Here is a 21,324-nt window from a genome sequence, read left to right on the forward strand (position 1 = left end):
AAAACCATCGTATAGCGCAAGACAACGGTTCGTAGTGTGTGTGGTTTTTGACATTTTTTAATGACAACACGTATTTTTATTTCATATTTCCAAGTAGAACATTTTTCAGAAAATAAATCTGAATATTTATAGACTGTAGCAATGAAATTGTGAACGAGTATATTAATAATATAATATAATCAAATAGTGAAATTTTAATGGGCTGTAAGTTTAGATGAGCGGAGTGGAATGACACTCGGCAAAAGGTTGGTCCACTTCTCCGCTCATTCAAACTCTATAAATACTAAAATAACTATACTGGTTCGAAATTTGATTTTCTGCACCGAGTTGTGGCGACCACCCACCACCACCGAGTTTACTGCGATATTATTCGTTATATTACGATATACCTTCACAAAAACACTTGACAATATATTATTATATCACTCGCCTGTAACAGTCGTGGGCCAGACATGATTTGATTTCTCAACGTCTGTAGCGCGTGATGATTATATTAACTCGAATCGCAATAAAAAACGAAATAAACTTTTCCCCGTTTTCGGACTATTGTAAAAACAATAACGATTAAGGTCACCGCGGTATATACACCTCTATATAATATAGTGTTGCGCAACGTTATTCGTTTCTATTGGGCATTACCACCACGTTCGCAATATTATTTTAGTATATGATATTATATTAATAATATGTAAATAAAATAGAAAAACCTGACTTGGGCGACGCGCGCATTATCGGTTCAAACGTCGATGCGGTATAAAGCTGGCAGCAAATTAAAATCGAGCAAAGTGCGTTATAATATATTATTATGCTCGTATAAAGTTGTATCGCCGCTGGTCTACGAAATCGCCGAGGTCGAACGACTTGAGTATAATCGAGTCGGTTTCGTAAACTTCGCAGGTGCCCCGTACAGGGTGGCAGACAGAACTTCTGCACACATCCGCAGCAGAGGACTAGTAGAAAAGACTACACGTTGCCCCGAAATCGTTTTCGCATCAATAAAATCGTATTGTATGCGTCGAAAAGCACCTGCAGATCGTTATATTTCGATGTCCGATGTGGGATTCGCATTTTCGGATTGATTTTGTTGTCGCGCATTACGCGCGAGTCATATGGCGGCATTTCAAAAGTTATTATTGATTCATAAAACATAAAATACATCGCAATATAACAATATTATAATATTATATTATGCTGCGCATACGCGCCGTCATGTTATAATTATATTATATTGTACGAGATCGCGGACGGGCGTCGCAAAACAATGAACTATATGACATATTGTATTATTATTATTTATTATTATGCGTTTACTGCAAGTAACGCGTGCACGCTTGCCCGCCCGCGTGTGTCTGCATATAACTATTATATGTTGCTATTATATATATACACGTATACGGCGAGGACGATCTTATATTGTATTATTTTAGCCTACTTTCGTCGGTCACCCTCTGCACCGTTGCATGTTATTATGATATTATTATGTATAGTGTATATTATCATCATATACGTCGTGTGTATCGCACGCATTATTATTCCGCATCGACGTAATCGGCCGTTTTGCGCAACGCGTTCGAATACACGTATACGGGTCGTAATTCTTAATTTTCTGCACATATTGTACGCGACCGTTTTTTTTTTTTTTTTGTAAACATTATGTTTATACGAAAATTACACAATATAATAATAATAATAACAATAATACTATTTTTACGATTGTAGCAATGTATATACGCGGGTATACACCTGTACATCGTGTTGTGTTGCGATTTTCGATTTCAAACGAACCGACTCCGCCGCTGACCGCCGCTCACAAATATTGGTCCTATATTATATTCGTTTCGTTTATACGCGCAACGCACACACACGCGAGTGTCGTACTTAAAGTGTAAATGTGTAGTTTACATATTGTGTGTTTACAATAATTTACACGATCGACAAGAGCGTATATAATAGGAGGGTCTTTTTTATTTTTGGGCTGAGACGTGAACCGTGAAAACGGGCGTGTTTGCAGAAATTGTGTCGATAATACAATGTTTTCGACACTTTTTGGACACAAAAACTGTAACCGATTTTTTTAACACGAAACCCGAAACCACAGAATTTTAAATACTCAGGTACCCACGTTGAACAAAATTATACAAAATTGCTGCAGTATTCCGTGAGAACGTATTGTAATTGTTACAGATGAATTATAATATTTTATTAATTACGTACTGAAAAATATTTTTTATCATTACCGTTATGAATTTTATATATTATACTCGACATGAAATACAATAGAAAAATAACGAACCTGTATGGAATAATTCGCCATAATAGCCAATTACAGGCATACACCTATATAATATTATGTGTATATATAATAGCATTGCGTTTTAAACTTCGAAATAATTTATTTATATTCCGTTTTGGATTACCAGAACAGAAAATGTCGATATGACATTAATGTTAGCTGTTAAATATATAATCACTCTGTATATATATCGACGTCGGCGAGGACAGCTTACATTATATTCGTCGTATACGGGTTTATATATTATAATACATTATTTTAATTTATAGTATAGCGCGATATAGATGCCCAAAGTATATAATACTCATTAAATTTTTTATTTATTATTTGTGCTTATACCAATTTAGTATCTGAAAAAGTGAGATAATTGTTTGGGAACGTTCTCACATTATAATTATTTCATTACGAAACATGAAAAATAAAATAACAATACCGGCGACGCCCAAACAATGCATGCTAATTGGTCTCCGACCGCCATACCGATTAATGAAAATAACAATTAATGGTTTTTAATTTAATTTTTTGTTTCAGTTTTCTTTGACGAGAGAATTTGCCGAGCGGACATACAACACATATATTACAACCACTACTCCTGCTGCAGCCGTGAACAGTTCTTTTTTTACGGATTTAATATGTTATTAATTATTTTTAGTTCATTTTAGTGTAAGATATTGCCTATATTATTTTATTTATAAAAAACGATAAAAAGAAAATACGTTTTAAATATTTACGTCATATTGTACATATACATATTATCATTATAATATGTATATATTATAGCGAGTGAACGCACAGGCATTTTGTTTTACGTATATTTTCGTCGTTACTAAACACTCGTTGGTTTGTTGTAGCCCAGTCGTGTCATAAAAAACCAAATAAACGCGCTAATGTGTGCGTTATTGTATTGGCTTTTTTTTCACGGTTTCATTTGTGAGAAGGTCTTCTATTATACCAAATATGAACTCGACCTGACACCATAATTTCAGTTTTATGTTAAATATATACTTAATTATTATTATTATTATTTTTTTATACGAAAAAACGTATGACACGGCACTGTAATAAGTGTTATGAAATTTGTGTTGGATAGGAAAAAAACGAAAATTTGTAATAGCTAGGTACGTTTAGTTCGTCCGACACGTGTTTTATTATTACAGGCTACAGCTAATGCCCATGCATAATTTTTCTTGCGCTAGTATACAACTACGTTTTCTTTTGTAGATATTATTATTATGACGCGTATTAAAAAATAAATATTTTATTTAACTACGGTTTTGCTCAATAATCTTCTTATTTTTTATTATTACTACTATTTTTTTTTTTGTTCTTAACAATGTGTTAATATGTCAAATATATTTACCAGTTGAGAGATAATAATTACTTAATTCAATAATAATTGTTTGTGGCTAATAACACAAGAATGACATAAAAACTTATTATGTAAAGTATGGACACGGATAATACTTATTTTTATTAGTTTGAAAAATAAAAAAAATGCCTCGCGTGGTATCGACCATATCGAGATTTTATACTTTCAAACCGCGTGGTAGAATGATCAACTGAGAAAAGACTGATCGTAAAATTTACCACGAACGCGCGCACTTAAAACCGAAACCCGAGAATATCGTTATTTGCCTATAATTTGTAAAACGATATTTTCGTGAGGGTCTGTATACAGAATAAAGTCTCCTCAGTTGAAAAAAAAAATGAGCATTTAATAGCCGGCCGTACCTACTGTACATATTAAGTATAAATTATTATTATTATTATTATTGAATCGACGACTGATGTAACGAGTAGGGATATAGCGTGCCATTTTTATGCTTTTACAAAGAATGGTATTTTCTATTATAGAATTTTATTGATTAATATTATTATTATTATTATTATTATTATTATTATTATTATCATCGTGTATGACTTAATATAGAAATGCTGTTATTAAAAATATGTTAAATAAAATATACGATTTTTCATTGACGTCTATTTATATTTGATTTTCGATTTTATAACGAAAATATTTTATACCAGTCGATAAAAAAGTGTGAAACCCAAAAAATGTGCATAATAAATACATATTATTTACATCTAGGGTGTATTATAATAATATTATATTTAGGGTGGTTCACTAAACATGCTCGCCACCTTTAATTCGTAAATTTCCTTTGATGATCAATCGAAGGGTGATACTCTTTTGAAAAAAAATAACTTTGTTTTGCCACAGGAAACCGATTATAAATGGTATATAAAGAATCTAAGTGATTTACCTTCGGCCCTTGGGTAAGTTTAAAAGTTCCAAAAATCAGAATTCGTTTAAAATATGTATTATTAAAGGGTAAGCACTGAGCATGCTCGATGTACAAACAATATACATATAGTATATCTGTACCTGTGTGTGTACCTATATACATATTATACTGTGTATGTGTCCGTGTATTAAAATTAATGCATTGCTCTAATAATTGTGCACGACGAATACGTGAACACGGATAAGTACCAATGTATGATATTTATTACGAAATGAAAGTCCCCACCTAAAAACCGGACTGACCATAACGGCGGTGCGTAACTGCAGGTATATTACCTATATATTGTTTGAACCTATGTCAAATCTAAAACGTACGATAGAATTGATGGAATCAATATTGGTGTCGCTAACGACTTCAATACACACGCGATTACTGCGATGTTGCAAAATAAAAATAATAATTCTCGGTAATCATTTTATACTTCGTTTTCCGAAGTGTCTGCGGCGTGACGTCGACAATTTAGTATGTGTTTTAAGGAGCAAATTAATTTTGTAAAAAAAATAACAATAATATCTTCATAATAATATGTGCATTCTACAAAACCACACGCCAATGTCGGGCAACGGAGCATTGTATCCGCGACTGGAATTAGAAAAAAAAAAAAACAATTTTACTACTCGAGTTAAATTTAAATTCAAACTAGCTGTGAAACGAAATCAGGTTGAATCAGCACAGTATAATATAGAAAATTATCATACCTACAGATATTATTATAATAGCTGCGACATAATTGTTTACGCCGCGAGAATGTTGGCTTTAAGGTGTACCTACTATAGACTGCTCGCAGGGGAATATGAAAGCGTACGAGACTAAAACTATGTACATATACAAGACGTTTCATAGGCCCGCAAGACTATACTTACTTGCATAGTGCGTGTTTCGTATAGTTTCCGTTCTAAGTGTTGACGGAATGTAATATTGTATCAATTTATCATGGGAAAAAAAAAACTCAATAATAATTAATTTTTATAACACGTTGGCAAATGTAAATTGTAAACGTGTACAGGGTGCAGTGTGTAGTGTGGAGTTTTATATTTTTGTTGTTGTATACAATCCATAGATTAAAATCGAAATTTAAAGCAAACCCCACCCCCGTGGTTATTTTTTCTTCCTGAACATTTTTACTAAAGAAATAATATATAGCAGAAAAACGTGTTAGGTATACCTTACACTGCAGTGTTGAAATCAGAATAAATTGACTTACATATCGTACGTAGGTACTCCTTGAACCAATAATATATCTAAATATTTATATAATTTTTAACGCAGGTCTGCAATGAAGAAAACGCTCATTCCAGTGTTTTGTAAGAAAAATGTATCCTTCGATTATCTGTTAAAAACACGAAAATAGTAAAACTTGAAAAAATATTTTTTTATTATTATCTCCGCCTAATGCCCATATCTTATATCATATATCTTTAAAGACGTTCTGTCAAGAGCAGAACTACCCAATACCCAAACCTATATATACTTTAATATAACCTATATATTTACCTATTAATTTATACCTAATACCATATACATTCGAAATTCTAATTCGGAATTGGGCGTCGAAAAACATACTTCAAAAATTATACATATTGGTATTTGAAATACTAATATTTCCATAAGTTTACCACAAGCGAACCGAAATCAAACTTTAAAATTGATTTCCGTTTTCTTCTTTTCTCTCTTCTATTATACATTTCAAATAACTAAAACCTATATAATATGTACCTCCGTAGCTAATTTACCTATATACTACTAATAATTAGCACATCATTATAAATACAATTGTAAAATTATTTAAATCCCAATAATTTCCTATGCGCCACGTATACCAAAATAAATAAAAACGAATACATAATATTTTGTGTGGCCCATTTGCGATTTGCCACGATAGAGTTTGCGGTGGCAGAGACGCACATAGAGGTTTTCATAAGCCGGTTGTTGTTATTTAAAATAAATGTAGTTCATAACGTAATACAATTTTTCTTGTTTCGACGTAAGTACCTACATATTCAAAAATGTAAGGTAAAAATCCTATTGCTATAGGTACTAACTTACTGATTTTGTCGTTCTCGATTTCTATAATTTCGGAAACGACGTTCGTATATGAGTTTGTACACGCACTAAAGTCTAAATTGACTTCTATACACTGTCACCCCTGCGCAGTACCTAATAGATATTATGATATAACATCAATAAACATCATAAATTGTTTATTGCCATATCGATGTACAACTTAAATAACTACTATATTATTATATAACATTTATGTGGTTCGAAAAGGAGCTGTTTTCATCGCATTCGGTGGCTCTTGCGTGATCTATACTCATCAATATAATAATAGGAATAATAATAACAATGATAAACTCATTGCTCGCGTGTTTTTGCTATTTGGGCCGCGCAGTCTCGCCTTTTCGGCTTGTATATTATAAATGTTACGGCCGAGTAGTTTACCTCAACATCGCGTACAATATTACAATGATACAATATATAATATGTAATTATTATGATTGGCCTATGGTGTTTTTTCTCTTTCACTATAATATCTATTCTCATCTAACTAGTAGTACCTGTTCTTCAGATAAAATGTGGTATATACGCTTGTGTAAGCACAAAACCTGTGTCAAACCAATACGCAATATCCGCGAATTGTTATTACCAAACTGCGATAACTGCTGCAGCCGTTGTGCATGCCTCAAACTGCAGTGACTACTATTACTGCATTTTACGACAGTGCTGAGACTTACCTACGCGTATAATAAATGCAACTGCAGTTATTGCACTTTAGCAATATTACATATTATATAGGTATTATGTTACGATACAATCGTCGATACGTCTGTGGGTAGGTATATATATTATTATATCTTATAATCGAATCGCATAATCATTCGATCACACGGAAATTGCCAACGACCAATAATAATTATAAAATAATAATATTATTGTAAATTATAATATATGTAGGTATACCTATATAGGTTAGTCGACTTTTACTCGGCGTACATTTTTAATACTCGGTAGTATGTGCATATTAAGTTGTTTAATATACCCAATCATTTTGTTTACAAACTACTTAAGAGTGAATAATATAATTATATGCATGTTATATTCCTTAATGACAAGACTGCAAGATAAATAATCACAAATTAAAGACCTTCAGCTTACATCGCTAACAATATGCGACCAACGCAAAAGTACAATAATATTTAATGTACTAATGTGTGAAATGTAGAAAAGTAAGAAGGGAGAATTTGCTGCTGGATGAGACTTCGTGAGATTTGTATACTGAACAAGTAGTATAATACGGCGAAACATATTATTATTCCGAATAAAAGGGTTCTTTCATGCCGCACCAGGAATGTATCAGTGAGATTTTATTTACCCCGATATACGTATAATATATTATATAATAAATAATAATACATATGTATATAATACGAGTATAATATAATAGCTAGGGACACCTGCAGCTACGTGTCGATTTAAGCGTGTTTTCGTTATATTGTTATCATTATTTTTTGTCGACAGTCATCTTGCAAAGGATAAAATATTATATATTGTCGTACATTATATTCGTATACTCTGTATTATATGGTATTATTATATTTTATACACAATGCGTTTATACTTTATACGTTTTGTCGAAAACGGAGGGTAGTTTCAGATAATATATAATTGGCTTGACGATTTTGGATTTCACAATTTCCGAAAAAATATATATGTATACTACACGGGGTATTTGAAAATCCATGGTGTCTTCGGAGACCTGTATAATATGTTACTCTCGATGCTTATATATATATATATTTCCTAAGATGATCCTTTGTGCTCGGACTTATATAGTTTCTTTATAATATATAGGTATATATATATAAATATAAATGTAACATGTGAATACGATGACAAGTTAAATATAACGACGACCGTCGACCAGGCCAGGCTCATTAGTGGAGGACCTATTCGAATAATGGTAATATTAATAATAATAATAATAAACTGTAAGTGCACGACGTCAATAAAATACTGGGGAGGCTCGATTAGAATAGAGGTGATGAATCTCCAACATAATATATGTTCAATGTATAAATCATAATATAATAGGTACTGTATGGTCGGACGTCATTAATTCGATAGCGCGTCCTGTGGGTAATAATAATATTGCTTTTTTACTCGTCTGGCACGTATATTATAATACATCTACACTGTAATATTGAACTGTATAATATGATATTAATTATTTACGTATCGATGGGTCAACGGCAACACGCGCACTGCATACAATCATTAATATTATACAATATGAGTATATGTATAGTAGATGTGTGCTATATACCTATATACATATATATACATGTATTTATATATAGACATATAGTATATAATGTATACGTACAGGGCTACGTCCGTGATTAAATGTTCGTGTATTGTTATTTGTTTCGACTCGTAAACGGATTTTTGTTTTCGAGACGGCTGACGGTAATTACGCATTATCGTTCACGGACTAAACGAACAAACGGACGAGCGAGGCTGTATCCTATATATAATAACAATAATAATCATTAATCTCAAAGACACCTTCATATAGAACCCGGAAAGGTGGGGTGCTTACAGAGCAGCGGGTTGACGACAATATATGATATTCCAACCTTTGTCGCAGATCACACAAATCTTACACGGATTGTCGTGATACTCCTACAGCGTAGTATTTCAAAAACCAAACCTATATAGTAATATATAATATGATATAGTATCAGTGGCGTAACTAGGTATGTTATAATTGTTAAGGGAAGGGACTATTTGAAGATCAAATGGAACTCAATAAACCACAATCACTACTTATATACATACCTATATGATGTGGGTTAAATGAAAAATATACCACACGTTATACCCGATATTTATTTAATTATTGTATATAGGTATACATCTTATTATAGACTTAAGAAAATAGAATAACTAAAAAAATTAATGACAACTGATTTATTTCAACTCTATATGCAGCAGTCAGTTTCAATAGAAAAAAGTCAGTAAGTAGTAAATAAACCTATAATAATATGTGAACAAATCGTGATGTTCTATTCTATTCGTTAAACATAAGTTCACCGAGCTTCGCGTCAGTATTGTCATGCATATTGTAATAATGGTCATATCGAATACCCGTATTCTTATAAATCGCCGATGTACAAATTAATGTCAAACCTTCATTATTTTAACGTCCAACAAATATTAGAGACTTAGGTGTACTACTTTTAATATTGTAAACACGATTGAAGTGGCAAAAGTATATATACTCACCATTATAATATGCCTACCCCATACAAACTGTTAACCGCTACAACTCAGTTACGCCTAGTCGGGAATTTTATAAGATATTAAATAGGTACCTAACCTAACCTGTACTATAGGTACCTGTAGGTAGTAGGTATAGGAGCAGTAGCTGCGTATAGTACCTATCTCGAGAAGCGTTCTCCGCTGGCCAGCCTATCTGGACCGTTCTGTATATTATACACACCACTCGGCGCATAATATAATGTCTACGTGCGATGACGACTCTGTCCAGAAGCAACACAGACACGAGCAACCCGTTTACGAGATGTATTGCTATATACGCGCATGACGTGTGTTAAATGTGAGCAGTAAAATACTTGTACGACTGCTGTGTACACATCCACTTGCATGCCGTTTACGATACGTTTCCTCGCGAACACATATTATACATAATATAACATACGGGATGTTTCGCCGCGTCTTGTCCTCGTGCGAACATGTAAGCACCTCTACTTGCTAAGTCCGTACTCGACTAAAAAGTGAAAAAAATTATACATTTGTAAATACAATTTATATTTATAAGAAAAAACTAGAAAAAATAAAAATTTATAAAACTATAATAACAATTGGTGAAAATGACAAGTTATTCGTTTTTTCCTATCAAAATCGTTCGATGAGAAATCGCTAATTTGCGGGTAAATGCTGAATATCCAATGTCGTAAAAACTTGAACGGTCATACTAATTTCAACGTCAAACGCTCATAAAAAATTAATTTGACTTTTCACTAAACTTTTTGCTTAAAGGTAGAAAAACTTTCGAGGTATTAATATATCAAATCTTAAATATAAAAAGAAAATATTGTATGAATTTCTACTCGAAATAATTTGCAATTTTGTGATTTTGAAGAATTTTCTCAAAATACTAACTTTAGACAGCCATAATAAGTTATTGTGAAATTTCGCTCGATTTTTTTTTACAAGAACAACAGCTTATAAGGAACCGTGTATTAAAGTACTAAGTTTTTACCGAGCACAAAATTATTTATTGACAATAATATTGAAAAAATACCAAAATAAACTAAACATTTTTCATGCCTATATAAATTATGTATATAGCCTTAAAGGAATCAAAATATTTTGAAAGTGTTATGATTCGTGGAAAATGAACATATTATAAACATTTGATGAAAATTTAAAGTATCCACGGTTGTTAGTTTTTTAGTTACACTAAAAAACAAAATCTATTTTGCCATAAACTGGTTTTGCCAGATTATTTTAAAAAGTATAAAGCATTTTATATTTTTATTACATCCTAAAAGTACAAACTAGATCCAATTTTCTATCAGAATCCAATAATCAAATCACCCGCAAAGTTGAACATTGACGACTACTATTATCGTGTATATAGATTAGACACAAAAAAAATTAAAATAGAAAAACACACATCATACCTATTGTTATATCAATACATTTATCCGTCCGTTCTAAATCTAAAAGCTCTGAGGGAAGATCTATCCCCATCGTCCCCCCCCCCCCCCCACACACCCATAAATACGTCATTGCTATGGATAATAATATAGGAAATGTATTTATATTATTGACATATCTACTGTGGTCTGTGTTATTAAGTATTAAGTATACCGGGGGTTATATTGACGACAATTTTGATGACGATTTAATGGTGTACCGTGTACGAATTACGGGCTATAATATCGTTATTGTTTATTACCATTGAATATTATTTTTATTATATTATTATAATTAATAACGAACGTTAAAACGAGTGATGTACAATTTGTGCACTATACGCAACATGCATCGAGTGTGTATAATAATAATAATAATAATATGTATTACGATTTACGGGTAGTAATTTTTAGTCAGTGAAAACGTAGATGTAATTATAATGACCTAGTCTCACTCGTTCGTATAATATCGTACAAGCGAATAAATGAATAATATAATAAAATATCTTCTCAATTATTATAAGTTGTGTGTTGTAACTTATACTGATTTTTTTGTAGCTGATTTTAGCACTATCGTCGACGCCCTGCACAGATTATATATCAAATCCATGAATATAATAATTATAACCTATATGTTTATATATAATATATAATATTAACCAAACAGGTGAGTGTAAAAAACGAAACGGTTCGATTATTAATTACGACTTTTAAGGTGATAAATTCGTTAAAACAAATATTTATAAATCCAATTATACGAATATACGATATATTTTATATGGCGGATATACGCGTAATAATTATGTGTTATCCGATATGCACAGTTCAAATATCTTTTCGGCATACGGTAATACAATATTTATAAATCAAGAAAAACAACACGAGAATTTTTTTTTTGAAATTTGAACATTACGTTTTAACTACATTTAGGTCCCAAGTTTAAACGCTATTGCGAATAATTAAAAAATATTAACGGTATTAAATTATTTGATTTTGATTATGAATAACGCGGACATAAACTTTTGAAAAATAGTCCACTGTAGACGATGTAAAATAAAATTCTAACGGTACAGATTGTTTGAAAACTGGAAACATCTACGCACTACGCGTTTCAGCGCGTAGTTTGTTGTGTTCTACGGTTCTACCTACATCAATATAAATATTATACACTTGATTTTCGGTCAAATGAGCCGTAATAAAATATTTCAAACACTTTGTTTTGCGTCAGTATTTATATCTATTATATATTGTGTTACCTATAATTATAATTTTCCTGATTGGTTTTAATTATATAAGGCTAGCAACGATAACCGGTTTCTTCTACATATTAACATCGCGAGTTCAAAAAACGTATTAGCCATTAGAATTTAGAATATTATAAGAAACAACAAAAATTGAATACCGAAAAATACTATCCTTTCAAGTATGAGGTACGTATTATTATATTGTAATAGTATAGCTGGTAGGTACGACATTTGATTAGTCTGTTCAGCAAAAAAAAAAAATAATAGTTTTTCATCTTAATAATTTGTGACCACGCAAAACCCGATGAACGCGTCAAAAATAAACATGAAATATAAAACATGTCCTCCGAGTTTGCCTATACTAAAACCCCTTAAAAACTGTTAGAGGAACGTGGCGCACTGGAGTTTCGACGTAGACATAAATAAGAGAAAATGAACAACATCCTTCGTCGTGGACCGGCAGTTTGTTTCGAATAAATTCGAGATATTGTATAGCTAATAAATAAGAATAAATGAAACCCGTCACGAACGTTTGTCCGACTTCGGCTCGCACGGGAGTGGGATGATGGCGTTGGTGGGAAGATAACCGACCGAATGTATATTGTACGTCCGCGATGTCCGTCGCAAATACGTCATAACTCAAAATGTATACAAAAACACAAACGCAATAGGATAACATGACTTACCGAATGCATATAGGTGCATGTATTAGCATTTGTAAGCGCCGTAAGCAACAAATTAAACCTATGATTTCGGTTTGGTTGTATTGTTGTGCCCTTGTGTGCTTCCTCCGAAGAAACGCGGACACCGGGACGAGAGCGCGCGACGTGGGCTGATAACGGCTCTTCTTGGGGCATGCGGTCTAGTAAAAGATACTTTTTAATTTGTTATAATGTACTGATACGGGTTCTCACTTTTAAAGTATATCAGCTAATCAACGTATTTGATTATTCGCGGTGAAAAAAAAGGAATTTGAGTAAAAAATGCAGATAATTAAAAAAAAATATTCTATAAATGCTTTCAAATGTTTACATTTTTTACAAACATTTTTTTTTAACATAAAATTATAAACTGAACGGAATTTTTTATAATTTTCTTGACGTACGGTAATTTGATAGAGAATATTATGCCACATATAGTTTGGTGTAACTATAAATCAGACATCTGTTTTCCGTATTCGAAAGTTCAGTTGAGTCTGCACATACACAAAATAATATATTTCAATCACGAGAAAGGACATAAGAAGGACATAATATGTTTATCTCCATAAAGGTATATTTGAGTATTTGATATTTCCATTTGTATTATAAAATCAATTGGCGATATAATCTAGTTGTATAGTAAGTGGTATTTACTACCTATTTAGTTTGTACAACTAGTTGGTATTTGGAATTAAATGGATGTGTGCCTCTGAAAATGATCATCTGTATGTTTGAAACTATACATTATTTATTAATATACAAATAAAAATGAAACTTCTGGTAAATTTTTGTCATTTATATATAGGTATAGATTGTATTTTATGACTTATATATGCACATATCAATTTATATTTTTTCTTGGCCACTCTAATGATTCTCGCATTATATGTCATTCTCCTGCAGTGTTCGTATATAAATTTAAAAAAAAAAATAAAAAGTATTCAAAAATTCGTTGTATAATTTTAAATACGCAGATACTTGAGGAAATATTAAAAATACGTAGGTAAGCACCTAGGTTCTTAAATAGTATATTTATACACATACACATACAATATTTAAATAACATTATTATTATTATTCCGTCGTCGTTAAGTATAGCAGTTACAGAGCATCGCGATATTTTTGTAGTGATTTGGGCAACGGACCATCTAGAAGTACCTATACAATATATTCAGCTATACTATAATAATATTATATTTGATTTTAACTCGTATAAATTACACACCTATAAATATATTATTATTTATCCAGTCACACACGTGTAATACCGGGTAAATACCAGATACGTGGTCCAGCACCATGACCGGTCGACCTTCGAATATGCCCCGGACGACGCGGGGCGGGGGCTTATAATATTATAATCGGTCAAAACGCGCTTTGATTACGTTCGCTGTTAGCATCTATAATACTACGACCCCGCGCTCTGTTTTTGCATACGTGGACTGCGAAAACGGTAAAATTAAAATACAGAGAACCGAAAGAAAAAAACAAACGATCCTGCAAGAAAATTTGAAATATTTATGTAAAATACGCGAAAATATTGGTGATAAACGATAATAGTTAACAACATAATATTCTATTCTATGTATAAATTGTAATTTACAATATTATGTATATATTTACATTGTTATACCTATATGGCAGTACCCAGTCGCGAAACGAACGAATACCTATGGTTTTTGAGAAGCAATTACTTCTCATTTTTTTTTTTAATATTAAGGGGTGGGTGGATGAGTGCTCAATATGAAAGTGAAAATCAATTACTAAATAATAATATTATTTTAAAATTGTAATTTGTCTGTACTCTTAACTGGTTTTAAAATTAAAATATAATAATACGCCCTAAATAATAATCTTACCTTTAAATTTAATAAGAATTTATTTCACTCTAATTTGAAAAATTAATGTGATTATAATCATTATTGTGAACGTAAAATTTGCATGTTTCGCGTGGGTCAGAGAGAGAAAACAAATACTGCGCTAACACATCCTCTTAATTATTTAGTTATAAGTTATCATCATTATAATTACCTTAGAGTTTAGATTAGCGGAGAGTTTTGGCAATGATATAGGTATCCCGTAAAATTTTGGTTTACTACTTCACTCCTAGAATTATCGCAAGTAATTAAATGAGTGGGTTGACGAATATATTATACACAAGCAAGTGGAGCAAAATATTATTTTGAAATTAGTTACCTATCTGAAATAATGTATTTTCTAGTAATTAAAAAATAATCTCAATAACAAATCGTAAACTCATATTTATGATTTCATATAGAACCGATAAACGCGCATCCCAGTAACAAAATGAAAGTGCGTAAAATGTGGAAAAAGCTGTGACTTTGAGTTTGAACTACACTGTTGGTGCTCCTTCGACGCCCACGAGCCACAATATTACATAAATATTATATTATATTATTATAATATAGGAAATAGTTTGCATAGCCGTATACGGTATGCGACTATGCTTGGGTATATGTCGCGATACGGTATGCACTCGTATATAATCCATGTATAACGTCATACCATTATGTATTAATATGGCATACAGAATTTTGTAGTACGAATGTATACGATTATTATATCAAATATTTTATGTTAGTTGTGCGTACCGTGGAACGAGATCTTTCTCGGCTTTCTCGGGAGAAAAAATGTGCGCATCGGCGTAATAAACCAGTTTTAGAATTCACCGCGTCCATATACACACCTACGACCTACACACAATCCGAGAGAATATAATAAGAAATAATCGAAGGGAGCAAAAAAAAACAGACCTACAACAAGACAGGTGCAAAAACCGCTGGTAGTACTTTTACACTGCGACTACGGGGCTCGTATATTACGACCATGTACACATAACACACTTACAATATACACCTAAACACCTTGCACCCTGTGGAATTCTGCATTTCGGAATTTGTCGACATACAATGCGATGCACTCGGTCGAAATCCTCGTGCTCGCCGCTCTAGCCTTTAGGGGTCTATTCTCAAAGGAATCGAAAACAAGCTTCGGGCAAGCATTGGTTGAAAATAGTCTAGGTTTATTCGATTTTTCTAAAAATGCTATTCACAAACAGTTTTCAATACATTGTCATATTCTTTGGTAATTTATACCAATAGCTGAACAGCAGCGTACATCAGAAGACTACATAGAACGCGGTTTTCGACAGTAGATACATACCGTTTTTACTGCCACATATTTCAATCATTTTGATATTTTAATACTCAATTCAATAACAATAACGTGTACGTAATAACTAATATTGTATATTATATGTATTACTGTCAGAGTTGGTGTATTTTTTCATTTTTGAAAAAAAAAACAAAAAAACTGTTTTAAACCGATTAATTATATTGTTTATAACTCGAAAAATTTGTTTTGTTTATAACATCATTTTGAGCAGAAAAACAGTTTAAAACAAAAAATGCAGTTTTTTTTAAAAAAAAGCACACAATATTCACTTGGATTTTACACTGTTTTAAACATCAGTTTTATTCGTTGTAAACAATTGTCAAAACGTTTAAAATAAGTTGTTTAAAACACTGTGTTTTAAACACAGCAACCCTGCATTTACCATGTGCAGTTTGTAGCAGGTTAACGCGTATAATATTCGATCCCGTCCCCTCAGTGTATGTTGAGACGATAGAGAGTGAGCTCTCACTCAGAGTGAGAGAGAGACGGACAGACAGAAAATAACTCGTACCTGCGACGACGTCGACGACAAACCGGGAGACGCGACGACCCAAGGTCGGATGATCATCTCCGGGTGGGTGTGTGTAGTACACGCGTGCAAGATACTTAAATAGTTTTCTCATTTTTTTTATATATCATATACATACATACCTACATAGGTACACACGGGCACACACACACATGGTTTATGTACAAGACCCATCAGTCATCCCGGTTGTCGGCCGCCTCGTCTGTGGTCCACAGACCCAATATATTATATAATATATTACTATATTAGATACGTTTCCTCTCCCGTCACGACTCACGGTATACTCGCGTCTACAATAACATCACCATGTGATGTACAACAGCGTGTCCAAAAGGTAAAAAGTATACCCAATAACGAAGTATATAATACAAAAAATTGTTCATAACTAAATACGTATACGTAGCAATGGGTATAGATATCACGTGTATTTGACGCCATCCCACCCCCAAAGTTTCACGGAAAAAGCAATAGGAACATTTTTCATGTTTTTCTACATATTATTATGTAATTGCAACGATACAAACGAAATTTCTAACTAGTATATGGCGATAATCGATAAACACAATTCTAACTGAAGACCCGATGGTCGATAGCATATTGTAAATTATAATATACATTCGATAACGAAGCTATTTTCTCGTAACGCTCCTGTATTGTTATTATTATATATAAGTGTGTAGATCTTAGGGGTAGGTCGAAGGACAGGCGACGTCAACAAGCTACGAAGCGATGACGATAGTAAAAACAAGAATAAAAACCAACTGGGAGACAACAACATTTACAAAACAAAATAATATTCGTGTACATATAGGCAAGGCGAGGCAGAGCTCACTTAGTCCTACCTACAGCTACAGGACACGTCACACGTAATCCTGACCGTCTGGCTGGTTAATCACTGCAGCACTGCACCCGCAGAAAAGTACTCCACGGCCTTATGTAAAACGCGTACGGGTGTTTTCTTTAAATAAAATGTTAAGCGCACACGTGAGACCGATATCACTTTCCACTGCCCACCGCCGTACACTAATAATAGCCATTAGGTACGTCATAATAATATGAGTGATATGTACGACCAGCTCGGGCGAGCGATTTGGACGGCTTCGTGTTGTCGCGATATTATCAAGCACCTAAAATATGATTGTATCTCAAAAAATAAGAGGAATAGTTTTATCGTTTCGAGAGATTTTTTTCGATTAGGCTGCAGTTGTAGCCGCTGGCGTGCTTATTATATTATAGGTTTCCCGGTTTGATACGGAATCGTATATAATCATAATACAACCAGAAAGAACATTACAACTCATATACAAGGTACCCATCAGGCGTCCGTAACCGGCGTTGAATCATTTCTACATTTCTCAATTATTTTTACTTTATCTTCAAGTAAATCGTGTCGTTATACGTTATTATATTATTATTAAAACACCAAGCGCCGTTCGTATACGAAATATCATTTACGCAAACCTGTTATTTCAGCGGATTGAGCAAACCGAATTCCAATTTTGTTCTTATACTATTATACACTTATACCTTGTTAAATTGTGTTCTCACTCTTCAAATCACATTTACTAGGAATTCAGATAAGAATTCATTGACGGAACTGGATGATTCCAAAGTTTTAATAACTAAGAGCATTTTTTTAAAAATCTATAATTACCACGCTTTTTAATTTAATTGTATTTATCAATAATATATTTAAAAAAATAGTTATTGATGCTACTGGGTGAATTTCTCAGCCAGGTCCGATTTAAACCAGATGATAAGTTGATAACTAGACAATATTAAATTAGCTGTTTAGGTATTTTAAAACAGTTTCCCTATCTTCATCGGCTCTACACTAGTCACTTATATGAAAAATAAAAATGTATGGTAAAATAAGATAGCAAAAATATAACTAATGTGTAATATAAAATGACACTATAATAAACTTAATAAACTATAAAGCTCAATCAAAAAGTGACACCATAACATAAGAAACGCAGTCGTTATCAAATCTTATGGTCATTCATATAGAACTAGAGTCTGGACTCTGGAAGTAATAACTCTTGATTGTTATATTATAAATCATATATTATTTTTTTTAAATATTATTTGTAATAAGTTAGAACTTAGGTACCTAGGCCTTCTTCCGTGTTGGAAATTTATTAGTTAGACTTTATTTCCCAAAATGTTAAACCGAACTTTTTTCAATATTCTATTTCCCTGGAATGTTGTCCAACCCCCGGCCGGGTAGGATTATACTATAAGTATTAAAGTATACTTGCACTTGGACTGCAGCGTGCAAGATGAGCGCGCGAGTCGTGAATACGTTTTCAAATCCAAAATAGTCTAGGTGGGCAGTGTCAGTGTGAACCAAAACTAAAAAATGCCAAATGCAATCAAAGCGGAAGATTTTCCCAAAATGTTATTAACTCAGACTTCGGAGACTTTAACGCGTATTGCCTACTTATATATAAGTTTGATCGAGACACGCCACACGCGACTATTTGTGTAGTGTATACTGTATACTAACAACTAATAATAATATGACGTAGAACTGTCCAAGATTAAAGCGTACGGTATAATTCTCGACACGCTAGGCTTGAGACGAGTCAAAAACATTTTTAAAAAACGAGTTTTCTTTAACCTTCACCATGGCATACCATGCGGTATGTATACGCTCTGCTAGGAATGTATCTACATGTTCCTAGGTCCAAACAAATATAATACAATGATACATAAACGAGTAATTAATATACGGTCAAACATATTTTTTCGATGATCCACCCTTCACGGAGCAAATCACATTTTAAGCAAAGGAGCAAAGCGCACGTACCTACTTTACTAATATTTAAAACTAGTCAGTCCAGACTCCAAAGTGTTTATTTTTCATAAAGTTTGACATGAAAGTACGAAACAAAATAAAAAAAAGATTAACCCGGTTTTTTACTTTACGATTATGTATATTGATATAGTCCTTACCCCTTATACCTATACTGCAACAGTTCAACTGCACTGTTCTAAAACTAATAGGTATCTAAATTCAAAACTATTTTAGTCCTACGCACTAATCAAGTATTTCCTAATGTAGCCGCGTAGGAGTAAATAATATATATATCATATCATATAATATAAGTGAATATTGATTTCTGTAAAGTTGTCAACACAGATTGATTCATATCACAGATATAGTTAGTTAGTTTATATATAGGTTCTGAAGTTCTGTTGATTCATATAGATCGATGTTGGACTATGTAGGTAACATTTTAATTTGATATCGTTTCCTTACCTATGTATAGAAACGCATTACACTGACTTTCCGATCGTGATTTATTAAATCTCAATCGGTTAGGTTTCCTATATAATATGTATGATATATAATTATTATTTATTTATTACATGGTGTATATAATTTTTACTTCAAAACAGTAACCTACGTCCAACACTACACCTTCAGGCTACAATCCTATAAACTTTGTAAATATTAAAGGACATTTGAAAGTCACAATCATTTCAATAAAAAAAAAAAATAATAAAATAATTCGGACGTCATGTTTCAAGTAGATTATGTGCATGCCTGATGATAATGCCTACATGGCTACATACCATTTTGGTTTGAGGAAGTAATCAGGTTATACCAGTAAAAAAAAATACCTACTGCGATGCGTTTAAATTTCCAGGTTCAATAAAATATATTCTGTTGTGATACGTATTTAAGGTACACTAAATAAATAATATCAGACGTGGTTCTAGGCCTAAATTATAAGCATACATTTGGTTACAAAATGGGGGGGGGGGGGGTTTGGACTAGAAATATAAATTAGCATAATGTATTATACTTACGAGGTTAAGTTAGATAATATTTAGGGAGAGACTTCAGGAGTTTTCAAGGTGTCTACGCTTGTGGACTAAATATTCATACGACAACAGCACATTTATAATTAAGCCTCAACTGCAAATAAAACCCCCCCTATTTTTTTAGTAATAAATATATTATTTGACTTTTCAATTAGAACACAAGACATTTTGGTAGGCAGCTGTCCACCCAATCCATACACTAAAACAGCCACGGAATAATATTCTTCTTAAGATAGCTACAGATGAATTTATTACCTATAACTTGTCAGTTGTGTGAGACGTGAGGTTTTGTTCAGTCGTTTTTTGCGAGATGCTATGTATGGGAGACAATTTTTTCTGTTTTTAATCACAAGGTTATCGTTCACGATGTCAGCTGCGTGGGCATGGTACATGCACGATTTTTTCTGTAAATATTAGATTAGAGCAGTTATTTGCAACGAACCTTGACCGATTTATTGGTTACATTGATGGATAATGTGTATAGTAGGTAGCAA

At 32.4% G+C, this 21,324-nt stretch overlaps 1 protein-coding gene across 1 annotated transcript in view; it reads left to right on the forward strand.

The window, feature by feature from the left end:
* Nucleotides 1-4,283, forward strand: part of LOC100164379 — a 36,894-nt gene extending 32,611 nt beyond the window's left edge. The window contains exon 2 of the mRNA XM_001946858.5: nucleotides 2,825-4,283. The gene's annotated coding sequence lies outside the window, so the exon portion shown is untranslated. The remainder of the gene's footprint in view (nucleotides 1-2,824) is intronic.
* The last annotated feature ends 17,041 nt before the right edge of the window (nucleotides 4,284-21,324 follow it).

This window comes from Acyrthosiphon pisum, chromosome A1, assembly GCF_005508785.2.
Source record: "Acyrthosiphon pisum isolate AL4f chromosome A1, pea_aphid_22Mar2018_4r6ur, whole genome shotgun sequence".
Classification (NCBI taxonomy): Eukaryota; Metazoa; Arthropoda; class Insecta; order Hemiptera; family Aphididae; genus Acyrthosiphon; species Acyrthosiphon pisum.